The sequence below is a fragment of the Platichthys flesus genome, chromosome 21 (assembly GCF_949316205.1).
Source record: "Platichthys flesus chromosome 21, fPlaFle2.1, whole genome shotgun sequence".
In the NCBI taxonomy this organism is placed as follows: domain Eukaryota; kingdom Metazoa; phylum Chordata; class Actinopteri; order Pleuronectiformes; family Pleuronectidae; genus Platichthys; species Platichthys flesus.
The window spans coordinates 10,357,370-10,376,515 of record NC_084965.1 but is presented as its reverse complement, the minus strand read 5'-3'; the positions used below and the strand labels follow the sequence as shown (position 1 = coordinate 10,376,515).

Here is a 19,146-nt window from a genome sequence, read left to right as displayed (position 1 = left end):
ATGATCAGTGTAAAAATAGAATAAAGAGAAGCCAGCACCCTGCTGAAGGTGCGTATAAATCAAAGTTTACATCACAAAGGAATGCACTTCTTCAATTTGCGTAAAATGCTGACTTGGCAGAAGTGCTCGAGTGAAAGAGTCAAAACATCACTGGTGTCCTGAAGACAAAAGAGTCAACAGCCAAGCCAGCAGCTACGTCTGTACCTTCCATCTACTGTATAGGTTTGCCTGCTAATGTTAGCTCAGTAGCAAAAAAACACATCGGAGGGATCTGTAAATGATTGGCTCAACAGACTGAATGATGGCTTTACATCAAACGTCCTTTGGGATCCAAAATCAAAGGGATTCATCCTCTTGGAACCATCAATGTCTTTAGAAAATTGTCATGGCCATCAATCTGATTAATAATAATTTGATTTTATACAATTATTAGGTTATTTTGATTGCATGAATAAGGTTCAAAGTTAGTTGCTCAGTACGCCACCACTATAATTTCACTTCTACCACAATCCAGCTCTATATAATACCAATCTATTATCTGTACTTCTTAATCTGGAGCACCGGGAGAAATCCCATGCTGACAAAAGGAGAACATCACACAGAAAGGCCCCAGCAAAACTAGGATTCAAACCTGAACCCTTTCTGCTAATGCAGTTCCCTATAGTAGCAATTCCTATTCAAATGTAAATCAAAAAAACACACAATCAGGTTAAAGTTAAGATCCCATCCAGTTACATGCATGTTTAGGACCTTATAAAATAGACCCTTCTGTCAGACTAGTGCAGTCTGATTGATGTTTACAGGTAAAATCAACAGAAAAAGTCACTGGTATTCTATTTTCAGCACAAATATTATTGGGATGCACACACACACACACACAGACACGCACATACACATACAAACACCAACATTCACACACTCCACATTAGGGTGTTTTCACAGGATCACCCATTACCACCTTTTCGAGTGTGCCAGGTGCTAATGGTTTGGCATCCCATTCAGGCAGAGTCCTCGACTGGTCTGTCCATTAGCTGGCTGACACACTCTGACTAAACACAACACTTCCACTGCCCTTGTCCGCCGTACTCCCACCTTCAAGTGGAAGATCAAAAGTGCCCACCCCACTGAGTCTGTGTGTGTGTGGGTGTACGTGCCCCTGTGTTTTTTGTGTATGCTTGCTTACAAGCCGCAGGGAAAAAGTGCACATGTGATCGTCTGATTTAGTTGGCGCAAACCACAGGACGAAAAGGGAAGCGCAGACACGGGCTAAGGATGCGATCAAATCTTCTACTGTTATAAACAATTGGTTTCACTGAATGAATACAGACTTTGAATCTGTACAAGAGATAAATTGAATGGCAACTTTTATTCAACGGTGAATATTGGTCCGATGTAATTTAATGGATTCTTTCATCCACTGCATCTGGCATCATTGAAATCATCTTCATTAAACTAAGGTCAGCTAAATGTGGGCACTATCACTATCTAATTAGAATTATGGACATGGGTCAGTTTACATGCAAACACACACTCACATGCACACACTCATTGAAACACTCATTCTCATGAGGGATCCACACAAGTAGGAATCAGCATGCTTACATATTCAAAGCGCCACCCAAGCTGCTAAAGTACAGGGGCATGGCAGGGTGCTGTCTGCGTAAATAAATCTATATATCAGATTTGATGTTTCCTGTCTGTATGTGTATGTGTATGTGTATGTGTGTGTGTGTTCCTCTCTGCCATGAACTCAGTCAGCATCACTGTTCGTCCCAGACAGAGATTAAAGGGCTGAAACTGATCTGTGATCAGCCCTGATGTAATCCCCTCCACGTTGACCATCGGCATTTCATCTCTAGACAACTCTGATAGATGCCAGCTGACAGGATGAGGATATATTAAGTAAAAATAGTCATTTAAAAATAACACTTCATGGTAAAAAGATGAATAATACAAATTGCTCTAGCTTATCCTGGCAGTAAAAGCCTGATCACCTTTAGTGATAAATCTAGATTTTGGAACCAATAGTAGAACCCTATCAGATGATCTCAACAAAGGCTCACAAAGAGTTTGTTGATGAGAGATATAGACAAGAGCCTTCACAAGTATATCAGTAAAGGGTAGGTTTACTGTGATGTGGTCGCTTCTCTTGGAAAGTGTTAATCCCTGTGGCAGGTTCCGTATCAACTGTACTCTTTGGATGTTTCACCTGCTGATTGTAGAGTAAGTGACATTGCAAAACTCCTGTCTGGAGAAGATAAAAAGCATGGATGACTTTTTTTTGTCGCTCCGCGAATCTTATCTTGGTTAAATATCTCAGTTGTACCAAGCAGAATTCCAAAACTGTAATGTCCGAGCTGTCAGAGGACAAATCTGGGTGGAAAATAACACCGAGATTATTTTTAACAGTTTGAGATTAGACACCCAGGCTAGACGGTTAATGCCGCATAGTGTTGGGCCAAAGGGACTAGCTACACTTTTACAGTCATTCATCTGCAGGAAACGGTTACCCCTCCAATACTTAGTTTCACAATGGCAGGACATATATGAAACATGGTCTTTACAGGAATATACAGTTGTGTATTGTTGACATACCAATTTAAATAGAAACGATGTCTTCGTCTGATTGACTGGGGTTCACATGTCAAAGGGACTGAGAATAGACCCTTGTTGAACACCACAGCAGAAATTATATTTTCAAGCAGAGTTGGTTCGTTAGTTTAGCTGGTTTAATTGCAGGTTTTTAACTGTAGAGGCCAGAAAATCAGGTTTATATTGTAATTTATAAACTAAGACCGCACTTTGGACAGATTGATGAATACTGAGACAAGCCAAAACTAAAAGGAGTTACAGGAGCTGACAGTGCTGAGTGGGACAGGCTGTAAGGTTGTCAGAGAATTCAACAGGGACGTTTGGGTGAGTCCACGTGTTGGACTGCGAGCACGCTGGTGTAGAAGGGCTGGCTCTCTAGTGGTATACTGCACAGGGTCATCCAGCCCCTTTAGGGTTCAACTGTAAAGGTTAAGTCTATTAAAAATAAATCTCAATTATTTCCATTGAGGTCGACAGTTTTGAAAATGTGACACATGCTGCGAATTTCAATGGTGAGCACTCATTAACGAACAGTTAAATGGGGCTTTAATGAAATTCCAAATTAATCAACCGCGCTGCTAAAGGATTGACCTAACTCAATCCGCTGCTGGCCCGCTGTCTCCAATATTGTCTTTGTGCCCGTTTCAGCAGGTCTGAATTCAGCTCATTGTTAATAAACTCACACAGCATATATTAATTAGAATTTGACCTCCTTCCAGAAAGGTCAGGATTAACGCAAATCATTGCTGGAGAGCATATTAACAGACTTGACTGCATGGGGGAGGGCGTCTATAATCCAACAGAGAAACATGACCTGGTACCTAAAAACCTTTCAGGAACTTTGAAAATCGACTCACTCCTTCGGAAGCATAGTCTGGTTCCTGTTTTGGTTTAATGGTCATAGTTGGTCTGAAGCTGTCTTAGCAGCTGGCACACGTTATTGTAGACACAGCAATCACTGACTAATCAAATGCAAGCAACACAAGAATTCTACTTGGGGAATTGATCTTCCCAAACACAGCCAATTGCTCAAAAAGACAGTAGCAAGAGGAATCCAGGGAAGTTTAGTTTGAATGTCAAAACATGGATCAATGTCACAACACCAAGATTCAAGCAAAAGTGATAATAATGGTGGCATTCGTAGACAAGGGAAGAGAAACAGAAGAATTTCAAGGTTTCACAAACCTCAGACGTATCTCTTTCAAACTTTGATAATAGCCTTCCGCACACATAAATGTTTTGTCATTGTTGTCTCGACTTCATAGACAGCTTGAGTGAAAGTGAAAGCCACATTCCGAGGACGTGGGTAAAGGGCGATAAAATGGATACGGGAGGGAAAGTAAATTGGAGAAAGTATGAATAGAAGAGCACGGTGCCAAAAGACATGAACAACGTTGTGTAAGACAGAGGGAAAGAAAAAAGAAATGTGTAAGAGTAAGGGGAAACCTGGGTGGATGAAACAGTGTGAGGAACAAAAGAGAGAAATCAAGGTAGGCGAGAGATGAGAGATGACGACCAAGAGAGGGAGAGGAAGACCAAGGAAGCAGCAGGGAATAAAACACACAGCTACAATAGAGGAAGGTCGAGAGAAGGCAGGTGAAAGGAAGGTTTAAAGAAGAAGAGGTGACCCCTGTCTGACTAATCTCAGCTCACACTGAAGCAACACCTTGAACTAGAGGTAACGAAGCGCATCCACATCCAGCTTCAACTCTCTTTTCTTCCCTTTTGCACTTGTATACACACAAAGCGATTCTTTTTTTTTTTTTTTATCTCACAAGCAATCACGTCAACACACACGAACACACCAAGGCTCTGCTATACACAGGGAACACAAACTGACACAGGTCTCTCAGATCAGACGACAAATCTCTCCGGTGTCTCCCGCGGTCACGACGAAATCTGAAATGTAGCGGAGCTGTTGCCGTTCCTGCTCGACGATTGTGGAGCCGGTGGCGCTAAGAAATCAGGCAAAATCAACCTTTAATCAAATTTCTATAATTTCATATTAAACCCTGATTGTATATTGTTGGTACACAGTAAGTTTCGCAGTGTTAAATGTGCAGTGTCAAAGTTCATTGACTCTTTCAGAGTTATTACAACAACAGATTGAGTACAATGCCCCCAAGTGTTGGTGAAAATTTGCAGAGTTACAAGGCGCCGTGTCGATTTGACTCTGTAAAGCCCCGCCCACCTCGTCATCCTTCAAACCGATGAGATCAACCATCAAGATTTTTCCAACCGCCATGTTCTCCCCGTCGAGCGGCCGCGGTAAGTTTCTTATTTTCATATATTAACCCACTTTTTATGTTGACATTTCAACAGAAATTGTGTTTATGAAGAACATTGTGTTGCTCGCCCCCGTTTTTGATCGGGTTTTGTATCTTAACACCGAACTAAAAACGGCTAACGGGACCGAGTGAATACCTAGCTTAAAATGCACTCGTGTCCAACTTGACCATGTCCGCAACAGGTAATTAACACAGGGTTCCCGCGGGGTCTTAAAAAGTCTTAAAAAGGTCTTAAATTTGATTCGGCCAGGTCTTACAAATGTATGGATTCTCAAACTGTGAGAATCCATACCTTTGGGAAAAGGAGTTAAAATGTGTGAACAACATTAAGTGAATGACCACTGACAGCATGGTGGGAGTGATGCTGCTGCTGTACAGCGAGAAAATAAAGTGGCGCCGTTAAGAGGGAAAGAAACGTCTCATCCTCCTTTTTCACGGAGTGGTCCGGATGGCTCGTTATCTACCAGTCAGCGAGCCAAATAACCAGTGAGCTGCCAACTACGGTCCGGAGCCGCGATGCTGGCCTCGGGGAGGTTAAGGTAACACTTGTTCTCCAGTAAATGTGTTTTGGGGAAAGGTCCGCGCTGCAAAATGTCCCCCCACCCAACAATTTGTAAGGAAATAAATCGGCATGGAACCAATAATCACTTACTTTGCAGCCCCCGGTGAGAACTTATCGGGGACCACCCAGTGCCTAGAGACTCAACAGGTGCGCAGCGATCAAGCGAAAAGAGGGACAATTTACTCGTGTGTCGACGACTTTTCACCCAAGTGGCTGGGTTAGCACAGGTACACAGTGGCTAACAACGTTACTCCCACGAGCCAACAACGATGAAGAGTTTTTTTCAACCTGTTCGTGTTGAGAACACAAAACGAACGAAAGACACGACACAGACAACAACGTAAATGAAGCGAACGAGGACCCACCAACACCGACCGAAAAAGCGCCAACGACAAAAATGTAAACGTTTAGATACAGCTACAACGCTGAGTGGGAGCAGTCTGTCTGTCTGTCTCTGTCTGCGTGTGTGTCTCCCTCTTTGTGTATGTGTGTGTGTGTGTGTCTGTCTCTGTCTCTGTCTGCGTGTGTGTCTCTCCCTCTTTGTGTATGTGTGTGTGTGTCTGTTTGTCTGTCTCTGTATGTGTGTCTCTCCCTCTCTGTGTATGTATGTGTGTGTGTCTGTCTGTCTCTGTCTGCGTGTGTATCTCTCCCTCTCTGTGTATGTATGTGTGTGTGTCTGTCTGTCTCTGTCTGCGTGTGTGTCTCTCCCTCTCTGTGTATGTATGTGTATGTAAGTGTATGCATGTGTATGTGTGAGTGTGTGTGTCTGTCTGCGTGTGTGTCTCTCCCTCTTTGTGTATGTATGTATGTGTGTATGTGTCTGTCTGTCTGTGTCTGTGTCTATGTCTGTCTGTCTGTGTCTGTCTCTGCATGTGTGTGTCTGTCTGTTATCCATTCATACAAAGATGTAACATTCATTCATTTTTAGGGTGTGCTACGACTCTCTGGTCCTGTGCTAAAAAACTGTCAGCCTCTATAGCACTAGTGCTATGTGCTGAAAAAGTTAACATACAGCCCTGGACTCGGGTGTTTTATTATGAATTAAAAATGGAAGTGGTGCTTGTCAATTCTGTAAATAGCTGATCCTTTATCTGCTGTTTGGTGGCCTGAAACAAGCTACACATTTTATTTTCAAATTGAACAATAAAAGTTAACGTAAGTCTTACTGCAGGGCTCTGTTGAAAACCATGCACTTGCTGTTAAATTTGTGTTTTTGTTATATAGCATATAAGATTCTGACAATGAGGAATTGTGTGCTGCAGGAACCATGTTGATTAAAGCCAGGCTTGGTGATGTCCAAAAATTTGGTAGAATAACGGAGCCAGATCTCAAAGAGTTCTTGATTGCAGGTAAGAAATTGACATTAGACTCAAACATTGCACTGGAAGCTTTATGGTGCTAAATGTGGTAGTAACTTTCTGTACAAATGTTACCATCTCTATTGACATTGAGAAACTTTGAATTCTTTGCTAAAAAAAAAGTTATAATACTACAAATACTTTTATTATACACATTAATTTATTCATGTTTGTTAAAAAAAAGTAGACTAATGTTCCAGATTCATTGGACGTGAATGTTTGACCATCATGAACACATACAAGTATTTGTCTTTTCCTGTAGCATTTGCAAAGTTTGGTGTGCCAGCTGTGACAGAAGGTGTGAAAGTTTTTGACAGTTCTGGGACTGAGTTGGATGACGACGTATTTGAGGACGTAGTTAAGGATCCCTCAGCTGGAGTGCTAACCATCACATATGAAACTGGTATGTCTCAGTTAAATATGTCATTTATTTTTCAGTTTTCAATGTACATGCTAGTTCCTTGTGGTTAAAATTTCCCTTCCTTCTGCTTCTCTTGTGTCAAGAAACTGTCTCCATGGTACCATCTCCTGAGCTGTCTACATCCCTTGAATCGTCTGATTCTCACGACACAATCATCCTCTCAGAAAGTCCTTCCAGTAAACGGCAGAGGCTGGACACAGAAGCCAAGAACGTAAGAATTAACACACAAACAGAGCAGAACAGGGATTATATTAAGGCCGCCAAGGCCATAAAAAAATAACCACTTGTTTTTAAGACATGTGGAATTGTTTTTCTCTTTGTTTGGAGTTGGTGGAATCCACTCTTACCAAGAAACCTGGTGGGGACTGATAATGAATGAGTATTATCGAAGCAAGTCCCTGACAGATGAAACCAGGAGGAAAATGGTGAACATACTGGCAGCTGACATGACGGAGAAGAATGGGTAATTTGTAAATAGTTTTTATGTCACTTGGTGAAGCTTTTAGATCAAGTTCAAGTCTTTGTTAAATGTGCATTTAACAAATCTGTACTTTTTTAAATCTTGCAGTATATCACCACCGAGACAGGTGAAAGAAATGTATGCCAGGGGCATTGTGAACTTATTCCCCTACCTCAGTGATCCATTATTATTTTGAATTGGTGTTTTTTTGGTGTTTTCGACCATTCGTGTGGACAAATTCAAAATGGACACCAATAAACCCCCATGGGACATTAGATGACCCGGGCAACAAGCAAAAATCTTAAGTAGACACCTTCAGGGTCCTAAAAAAACATGTTTCAAAAACGTTTGTCTCGGGGACATTGGGACCCCTCCTTCCTACTAGACTATGGGTCAGTGTTTTAAAGTGGTGGCATTGTAAGACTGATCAAAAGTTAACTTGTTTTTTAAGTAATGTTTTTATGCAGACTTGATCAGTTGCTTGGCATGACTGCAACCATCTAGCTCAGATGATGTAAAGTTCACTTTGAGCCCTGTAATGGCATGGCAAGTACACTGTTAACAGTTATTGTTTTGGGGTGCTTGGCACGGCAGGCACACACACCCATTGCACTGTTAACACAATCTTACTGTTATGTTACATGTGAACAAGTTATGTTTTGGGGTGCTTGGCACGGCAGGCACACACACCCATTGCACAACTATTCACTTTGTATTTATTTTGTACAACTATAAAGGTTGATTCCAAATGTTAAATGCATTTTTAGAAGGTACTTTGTGCAATAAAAAATGAGAAGTTTAATGCATTTTGGTGGTCACTTGTTTTTATTAAATGGTATTTCTAAAAGTATATTATAGATAGAGGCAATTTGACACTACAAAGGTGTAAAAGTAACAACATATTGATCTGTGCAGTGTTAAGATTTGACTCTTTCTGAGTAGTTTTTTCACAGCACAGAGTAAATCATCAACACTGTACTGTGTAAAATTAACAGTAATCAGAGTTATATGAGCCTCCAGTGTTAACCTTCAAGAACTCCATTCAGTGTTAAAAAGTATATGAATCAGAGTTGATTTGTCACCACAGTAGAGTAACTTATCAACACTGCTCAGAGTCATATTTACTCTCTCCAGAGTTATTTAACCTGTAGTGTTAAGTTCCATTAACACTGTACAGTGTTAGCCAGTGTTAATTTTTTACTAAATTTTGAGTTAATTTAACTCTTTAAGTGTTGATTTAACACTGCAAAATTTACTGTGTATGTGTCTTTATATACGACAATGTGGTTATTGGAGGCAACTCTCTAACCCCTCAACCAAGCCACACACACAAATCTGCTGTGAATGAAGACCAACAACATGACAGCGCACCAAAATCGATGGCGGCAAAACAGATCATCAAACCCGCCCTGCTCCATGCTAGTGGAAGGAAAAGTGTAAGTCAAATGTATTTCTCAAAGATAGTTTTTGTCATTTGGGGTTATTTTCAGTTATTTTTCAGTTTTTCTCTTATCATACTGATGCATGTTCAAGTGCAAATGTTGGTTTGACCTATTTCATGCAACAAAAACGTCTTGATTGACAGCTGAGACTGACTCATTTAGGGTTACACACAGACTCTGGCACCAAACGCACAAGAGAGCGGCGTTCATATCTGGGATCTGTCGGCGTGATTTCTGGACTGTGAGAGGAAGAGGAGATGCTTCGGCCATATTTTTACACAGTCTTTACTTTAACTATCACCACCACAAGCCTTAACCAATCCTTTTTCTTTACCTTAATGGAAAATGATTCTGAGTTCTAGTTTGCCGTCTGAGTTTCTTTTCCTTTTCATTTTTTACTGCTCGTAAATTCCATATATACTTTTGGAGGTAGAAACAAACAAAGTCATGTGTACAGTCAGGGCCTGCACAAGAATACACTGTAGTTTCACTTCACACATACACAGACTCACACACACACAATCACACACACACACACACACACGATAGTATGGATATAGTATTTTTCCTCTAAGGACTCTAAAGACAAGCAAAAGGAGGAATGTTTTTTCAACGGAAGTGGCCCAAAGATTAATTCACTTAATCTTGGCCTGTAAATTGGGTATTCAAGCGGCTTAAGAAACAAATTGAATGCAAAGGCAGAGCGTAATAACAACATTTGTCTTAGTGGTGGCACAATGCCCTTTCCCACTGGATTCTTCCACATGAGCTAGTGGTTAGATTTCCAACATCCAAGTTTGACAGAGGTGCTGCACTGTCGGGCAAACACACACACACACACACACAAACACACAAACACACACCTACACCTACACACACACACACTCGGCTGCTCATAAAATTATACGCGCAATTTTTTACAATAATATGTATGGAGGGAAAAAAAGTGGAAGACACAGATGTAGCGGGACTTAGCATTATTGAAGCTTTGTGTTTGTGTGTGGGGGTGGGGGTGGGGGGGGGGGGGGGCAGTCAAACAGCTGTTGTGCAGTGGTGTTTAATGTGTAATCCCTTGATTCATCATGTTGCCCATCCGGCATGTGCAGCTCAAAGGGTTAATGGTGCAGAATATAGGTTAAACTCAGAGACGGAGTCAAGCAAGGGCAACAGTTCAAATTCTGCTGCGACCACGACCTCAACGCATCTCCATGTAATTCAAGGAACGCCGCAGCCTTCTCCTGCTCGATCACTCTCGGCTAATGACTTGGTAATGTGTGCTGCTTATTTTCACATGAGCAATAACTAATTAGTTAATGTAATTATAGCTCAAAGTCTCATTAAAGCCCTGCACTCCCTGTGTAATGTACTCACTATACATTAAAAATGCATGTATGATTAATTAGTGGTTTCCACTTCCATGTATTAGGAATTCCTTTAGGTAATCTAACATGTCTCCCAAAGACCCAGCGTCTCCCCTTCCACCGATTGTTGACATCTGTGACAAAGCAGAACTTAGATGACTGATATCAAGCTTGTAGTGAAGACCGTGGTTTATGTGGAGCAGTCTAGAATGTCACTCAGCAGAGAGCACACCTCCATCAACAGTCCCCTCAATTTACCACATCAGGATTTTTTATGGATCTGCACCAAACTGCGTAAAGAGTAATTTTTTTCATCAAGATCCGGGAAATCTTCCCTGGGAAATTGGGGAATACATCAAAAAATGCAGCACTGTTAAAGAAAGTACGGGAAAGAATCCACATCCGCACCAACATTAAATGGTTTTTTCCCTAACCCATAGATCTTTCCACCAAGTTTCATGGTAATCCGTCCAGGAGTCCTGCTAACTAAGTAAAAACAAACACACATGAAAACATATCCTCCTTGGCCGACGTGACTTTTAGGATTCATGTCACATATTTTGAAAAGCTTGCATAGACTGGAAGTACCATTATTTTTGCTACCCTCAGTTTGGGAAACACAAAGCATTTAATATTTGAAAAAAAGTCATTCTAAAACAAACCACAGATGAGTTCACTGCCTCCAGGAGGAAGTCAAACTCAAACCAGCCACCATGGAAATAAGCCAAAATATGAAGTCAATCGGTGACTGATGAGAGGTCCCGCTTTAAAACAGCTGATGGCACAAAATGTCATGTGTGCCACAGCACTAATATGGCGCTGTAATTGAAACATGCTGTGCATTTTTCAACTAAATCTATAGTTTATTATCAATAACAATTAAAACAAACAGTGATAAATTAGTATTCTACCATGTAACAGAAGGGCCTGGGTGCTGGTATAGATTTCCATTCACCCGTTGCAGCACCTCTCTCCTGAGTTGAAATGTTGGCAAACCGTGACAGAGCCTCGGATTTGGTCCCTGAACACAACTGGCACACACACACACATCACACACACATACACACACACACACGTATATGCGTGGGTGGGATGCCGCTGGGGGGTCATGTCTGCATTGTTTGCTCGACACCGAACAAGCCTCTCACACCGATGCCCTCCAGCACTGGAGCATGTACAAGGGAACTAGTACCACCGGAGTCTTGTGTGTGTGTGTGTGTGTAAACCTTCTCCCTGCTGCTGACGGAGGTGCAGCTCTCGACACCGGTGTTTTGACACTGAATGAGGGTGTGGGGGTCAGATTCACTCAGAGTGCACTGCTCTTAGCCGCTCACTCCGCCTTAACCCTGGTGCAGCTCATCCTGGCACTCTCCCAGGATCCATCTCAGGCCGGTTGTTACACCCCGTCAATTAGTTCCCTCTCAGTGATTAAACAGGTCCAATCAGGGCTAAACGAAGAAGATTCCCACTCCGCTATCTGCAGTTTCAGGTGGAAACCGCAGCCGTGTCACTCTCTCTCTCTCTCTCTCTCTCTCTCTCTAATTGGCTACGGAGTTTACCCACAGACACGCAGGCACAACGCAGCGGGAGGTTTTTCTTTGCACGGACGAGTTCACGACAGCAACAAATCCGCCGCATTATTGAGGCGAAGAGCTGGAGCAGCAGTCAGAGGCAGGAAGTGATGTGTTTACTCTGCCGGGTAGATCAGCTCGTCGGCTCATATCACCTCTGACTCTCTTGTTGTCTTCGTCTGTGTCTTTTCTACGTGTGTATCATCCGCGCACTCGCTTGCCACAGCTCGGACTGTCCTCCAACTCATGCAGCCGCTGGCCCTGATCTCCAAAAGCATCAGTGATCTTGAATGACGCGGTATCAAAGACAACTCCAGCCATCTGATCATCTCTCCTCCCGCTGTCTCTCCTCATCATTGTCTCCTTTCTGACAAAATGCGTCCACCTCTCTTGTCCTTCTTTCTTTCTTTCTTCCTCCCTCCCTTCTCAGAGACCCTTGTCTAAGGAGGAGAGCAGATTGTGACAGGTTCTAATGAGAACACATTACACAAGAATAACTCTGAGATCACCCATGTGTGCAGAAACACACACACACACACACACACACACACACACACCCACACACACACACACACATATGACAGGACACGGACATCCTTTACATCCCCGTTCCCCAAACCTTAAGCATCGCAGTAACACTAACTGTGAGTTTTTTTTTGAATTACCCTCAGTAATTATTTTTTGACTTATTGATTCCTTTTATGGTGGGAGTTTAACTAATCAATATTGGTTTTAATGAGGAACATTTAAGTGACTTTTAATATTCATGTGTGCTCGTGCCCCTCATGGCTCTCACACGCTGCCTGTTGGTCCAACATTAACTGAACCTACTTCTTACCATGTAACCAAGTAGCCTTCTAACCCTAAGACCACTCTTTGAATGTGTGCCAGACAAACCTACAGATGCAGATCTAAACAATTACTAAAGTCTGCATTATGCATACATTTTAATATCCAATGAATGCATGTTAAGGCAGTAACATTCACTGACCTTGTGTGTCTGTGTGTGTGTGTGTGTTGCAGAGGAGGACATATGAGGAAAGAGGGGAAAAAGACGGTCCTCTGTGCGAGATGCATGGTGTGCGTGTGTGTGTGTGTGTGTGTGTGTGTGTGTGGGAGTGTGTGTGTGTGTGGGAGCGTGTACATGCTACGTTACTGCCATCGTTAAGGGAATTACGCTGCATGACTTGTCAGTGTACATTTGTATCACTGCGGCTTCGCTCCCAAGATGAACCATAGATAGCCCCACTGTAGCATTCACTTACAAGAGAAAATTCTCAATTCTTCAAGGAGACTCAAGCTTTAAGTGAAAGGGGCTGGGGAGGGGGGGGCAGTCTTGGCGGCTATTAGATCTTTTTTATACGTGAAATCTATGACCTTTATCATAAAAATCGGTTAAAAGCCTCTTTGTGCTGTAAAAGTGAAAATAAAGTCAAATTCATATGCGTTTATTATGGGCTGCTGTGACATTATGCAATTCTTATTCCTTGTGCTATTAAACAAAGTGCTTTTAGAATTATGAATAAGTATTTTCCTCCTAAAAGCACTGTGATGAACTCAAGTTTTTGTCAGGTAAAATATTTATGCACTGATGGAGCAAGCAAAATGTAAGAGCAATACTAAACCAGAAGAGGAGAACGCAGTGTGGCTGTGTGTGTGCGTCTGGCTGCGATCCGCGACAATCTGGCTGCTGCACACATAGAAACACGCACGCACAAAGTAGGCGTCGAACTGAGAGTTTGCATGAGCATGCAAACAGATGCATCCCCACTCCCTTGAAAAGTGGCTCGTGGGGACTTTTTATTTAACTCAAGCATATTTGCAATCAGGCATGAGAGGAGAGGGGACAGATTGTGAGGGGAGAGATTGGGTGGATGAAAAAAATAAAAAGAATAGAAGAAAGTACCAGGGAGGAGGGAAGTGATTATGGCCAGATGATAAAACCACAGAGGAAAGCCAAGAAGGGATAGAGAGAATTAGAGATACTTAGGCACAAGAGAGAGGGCAGGAGGCTGGAGGTACAAAAATTGAATGAGAGGATGAGAGAAACGCGGCAGAGTCGGCGGATGAAAGAGTGGGAATCAATGAACAGAAGCCATAAAGACAGACAGGAAAAGCAGAGGGAGATTTGCTGAAAAGACGGGAAGTAGAAAGAAGCGATTGTTGAGAAAAAGGCAAGAGGAGGAGAGCGGTATGGACAGAAATGGACAGGGCGGAAGAGAGAAATTGCAGCGCAATTAACATCTAAACCTTTTTTTCCTCGCTCTGACTCACTTGTCTCATCGGATGATAAAACCGCTAATGTGGACACACACACTCAAACGCACCCCCCTGCCACACACACGCACACACACACACACACAGACACACACACACGCCAAAACCATAGGCAGGTGCACACTTCAAGATGCACAGGGGCCAAACATAGCTAAACACGCTGAGCTGATCTAATCTGAGCCAAACCAGTCTGCTCCCTCCAGCTACAATCCTATTATAACCACCTCCTAATGTGAGTGTTCACAGACGCACAAACACATTTGGGCAGATCTCCTTCCCAGTACATCACCCCACCAAACGTTAAAGGGGTAGTTCACCCAAAAAAGAGAATGCACTCATTATCTACTCGCTAGAATGCGGTGGGTGAAGTGTTTGAATCCACAAAACACTGAGCTGTCATCTCAATTCCAGTCTTACCCCTAACCAGGACCTCAGATAAGATGTTTTACCTGATAGGTAGGTCCCCACGAGGCCTGTTGCTGATTAAATACAGTTTGATAAATTGAGACCAAACTCCAAACAGGAATGTAAATCATAATTTAAAAAGCCTCCGTCACATTTGAATAATCACAAAGTTGGACAGTTTGCTCTGGATCAATCCTTGGAGGCCGACCCTGTGAGTCAGAGATATATTTGGTGTGCTGGTGATATGGAAATAGGGAGTTGACTGAAGTGTACCAGTGCGTTACCTTTGGCTCTCCCATTTCATGTGCCCAGTCGAGGACGAGGCAGGGGGAGTCACCGAGATGGTTTAACACTCCCCAACCGCTAAAACGTGTTTATCCTTATCCTTAATGCAACCCTTACCTTAACCGCTAACCCAGAAATCAGCTTTTTATGGTCGTATACAATAATGTGACCTACGACTCACCCAAGACCATCTGTGTTGGCCACAGGACGTAACTACCTTCATTTAGCTTCCCACGGCGTCGCCTATAATTAATAACGCTGACGAACAGGAAACCCTGTCTTGCCCTGCGTCGCCCTGGAGGTGCAACCAGACTGATGTCTGTGTCAAATGACCTGACATACTTAATGAGATGAGAAAAAGGCTAATCTGATTCTATATCAGACAGGCTCTCGGGGCATTCCATTTAGCCACCCACGGTGTCACTGTGACTTAAAGGCACATTCTTCACTATTCACACGTGTGGGTTGCGGGAAAATGTTAAATATTGAAAGCCTCTCCGTCCCCGCAGAGAGCGATAAAGAGCAGCGGTGCAAAGCAGGGAGGAAGAGCTCGAACAAGGAGGTTAAAGTGTGTCATCAAATTTTTAAAAACAACTTGTGTAGAATGCACTTCAGTGACAGGCGCATTACAGCTGATATCCCTGTCGGAGATGTTCCGTGAGAAGCGTCTTAATCAGAGAAACATGTTCATTTGCATTGCAGATGGGAAAATGAATGTCCTCATGATTAGGAGATATCATGGTGCAGTAGGTGGTGAGAGACCTCAGCTCAAAATCACTGCAAACGAGAGCAGATTTCCATATTAGTGACAACTCATTAGAGCATCTAGCTGAGGAGCAACAAGGACAAAGACCTTGTGTGAGCATCTGTGCCCGTGTATTCACCTTTGTGCTCATGAGTTGGCGAGTGTTCTTTTATAGGCTTTTGTGTGCGTTCATCTCGTTTTGTTGGTGACACATCTTCCGCAGTTGACACCCCTGTACTAACCAATTAAACGATGCAGGAATTCAGCATAAAGCTGACACTTCAGGCCGGGTTTGCTTAGGAGAAAAATCCTTGGATTACAGCTCAACATACAAATCACTTGTGGAACCATGCATGCATGAATATAAACGTGAACATGCAAATGCACGCAAATCATATACAAAAAGGGCATACAGGCTTAAATCTCTCTTTACTGCGCTTTCTCTCTCTCTCTTGCTTCTTTACATTGGTGCACACACACCTCAGCATTTTCAGTGCGCACTCGGGAGACTCCGCGCAGTCGGAGGGGTCAACCAGTCCATTGACTTTTAGTGTGCGAGTGTGTGTCTGCCCCGGTAGGATGGAAATGTTAATCTTTTTTGGTTCATGCCTCAGACCATTGGTCACAACGACATTGTCTGCTCCCCCGAGTGCTTCACATCTGGTCCCCGCGGAGGGATCAAGTCAGCGCGGCTGGTCCAATTCAATATTCTATTTGTGTCTCTCTCTCTCTCTTTCGCACACACACACGCACACACACACACACACTCACACGCACACATATACGCACGCACGCTTGCAAATCCTCTTCACACTGGGATGTTCCTGTTGTGTCCCTTTCTATTATTTTTTGGAAATGCAGGTCAGAATGCTATGGATAGAAAACATGAAAAAAAGGGAAAGCCTTCATGTGTTGGGGGTGGCTCAGGCTCAAGAGGTAGAGTAGTCTCCCCCACTCCGAGTTCCTAAGTGTCCTTGGGCAAGAGAGCGAACCCCACATTGCTCCTGACAGCTGGGCCGGCATTGTGTGACAGATGTGCTCTATCGCTGGATGATCTTCAAATTGTTTTCGATTGTTCGCCCTCAATTTCTTTTACCTTGAACCTCATACCGTGTCCGAAATGTGAAATAAAGTTTGTCATGATAAAAGTTTACTGTGTGTGAAAGAGAAAGTGATGCACACAGACGCACTGTTTAAATGTAAATGATCTGTATTTGTGAATCGCTTCTGGTCTTGATGCCCTTCACATGGTGGAACTAAGGGTAGCACTTTGCCCAAGGGCACGTCAGCATGCAGATGGGGGAGACTGGGATCGAACCGTCGACGACCGCTCTGACCCCTTAAGCCACAGCCACCAAAGGTGTATCGCAAAACAGCACAGGGAGGCGCTTTGAGTGGTCATCAAGACTAGATGAGCTCTCTATATGCATCCCTCTCTCTTTCTTTAAATAAAATATAACACTATGAATACAGACCACTCACCATGTATTGCTGAATTTTTTATAAAAAGTTTTATATTTGGTACATGCATTAGATTCAAACCAAATACATGTACCACATAAGATTAATTAAATGCATATCCAATACTGCAGATTACCATGACCTTTTTCTTCCATACATTCTTTCTGCCATACAATTATGCAAGGAGCTGATTATGTAGACCCTCCGGCTCTCAACAGGTCTATTGGCTTTAAAATTTCATTCATCCCAAGTCTGTGACTCAGCCTCGGCCAATTAGCTCCCGGCGGAGCAGTCCACTAACAAGACACTGAATGTCCTCTTGCTCCAGGGACACCTGACGTTGACCCCGTCACAGCGGCCCATTGACGGGCTGCTGCAGGACTGATCATTTCCATAAAGGGATCGATACACTTTTATAAATAGTGTCGCCGCTGTGACACCTATCGGCTGAGAGGTCGCTGTGGTGAGCCACAGCTTTGACGAGGGGAAGAAAAACGCGCAGCTCATCTCCAGCTCGTCTCTTATTTGCTCCCCAGTGTGTCATGCACCAGCCGAGCGCGCACGCGGAGGAAACGGGTGTTGCACGCGCACTCACACACGCGCACACAGCCCGGAGCGTCTCGTCGCTGTTTGTGTGTCCTGCGGGATGATTAATGAGGCGCGTCCCCGGACACGTTCATGAAGCTCTGGCGATCACCGGAAGAATCACTCACACCGACGCCCCCCGAATTGGCTCAGTGACCAGGTCAGCAGGACCGGAATGACACCGCAGCAAGTGTGGATGGTATCGAAAAAAAATATGGATTCTTTATACAAGGGTATTTTAGAATAACTAAAATCACATTAATGCGTAAAACTCTCAGGCAGCTGATAGGTTTAACAAATAAGGGGAAGAAGGAGAACTAAATAAGAAGGCGACAAAAAAGGCGCATATGGAATAAACCGCTATGAATCCCTGGGAAAATGTCTTTGAAAGTATTATAGTAGGTTGTAAACATACTCTTGATATTCAAATGACAAGTTGTCACTATTGTAAATTTACAAAGAATAAAACATAATCCACAGAAGGTTTGAAGGTTTAACTGTGAGGCTGTAATCGAACAATAATAAAAAAAAAACTCCATCCTTGGTGTGCTTATCATTTGAGTTCCAGAAGTTGCCTCCAAGTTTTCCCATTGTTTGCTGCAGAATAAAAAAAAAGAAAGTTGGCTCAAGGCCCAGTTCTGGTAATTGAGGAGGGACTCATCAAAATTCAAATTGCATACAGCAACCTGCATCAGGCTGTGCACGCAATAGGCTAAAAGAAATCTGAAATCTTTAATTTGCCTCTGGGTCACTTTACTGCGAAGCTTCCATTACTACAGCACAACTCCCTCCTGCAAAATCCGGAGGTTTCAACAAACCAAAGATTTTTTGTTTGGGTGGGGGGGATGAAGAACAACGGTTTGAAAACAGAATACAATGTTCTAACATGATGATAATAAATGATTGAAAAGACCCCCAAAGGAGCTGGAAACAGAAACAGCAGCATATCTGTGGTGTGGTGGCAAACTTTTCATCTGTCCAATTGACTCAGCCCCAGGAAGGAAACAACACAAAAAAAAAGCAGCAGCAACCAACAACTGAAACACACAGACACTCAGTCCCTCATGGGAATCCCCTGGATCACCATCACCAATCGGGCATAACAACCCCACCATGAGTGCACGGACCAGAGATCCAGAAGAGTTAACACATGCGGGTCCTAACTCAGAGAGGGCAGCTGGCTCCCTGCCTCTCCCCCATCTCCCCTTTCCTCCCGGTGCAGCCTGGCTCTGTGAGCTCCAGAGAGCACCAGCTGGCACCGCGCACCGCGGGGATACCTGCAGCCCCGCCGGTGCACGCACCACCTCTCGCCTCCGTGCGCACCGCTCTGATC

The 19,146-nt window shown here is 43.3% G+C and overlaps 1 protein-coding gene across 1 annotated transcript in view; it reads right to left on the bottom strand.

Moving 5' to 3' along the window:
* Positions 1-19,146, bottom strand: part of cntnap2a (contactin associated protein 2a) — a 305,794-nt gene that overhangs the window by 286,438 nt on the left and 210 nt on the right. The gene's annotated exons all lie outside the window — the stretch shown is intronic.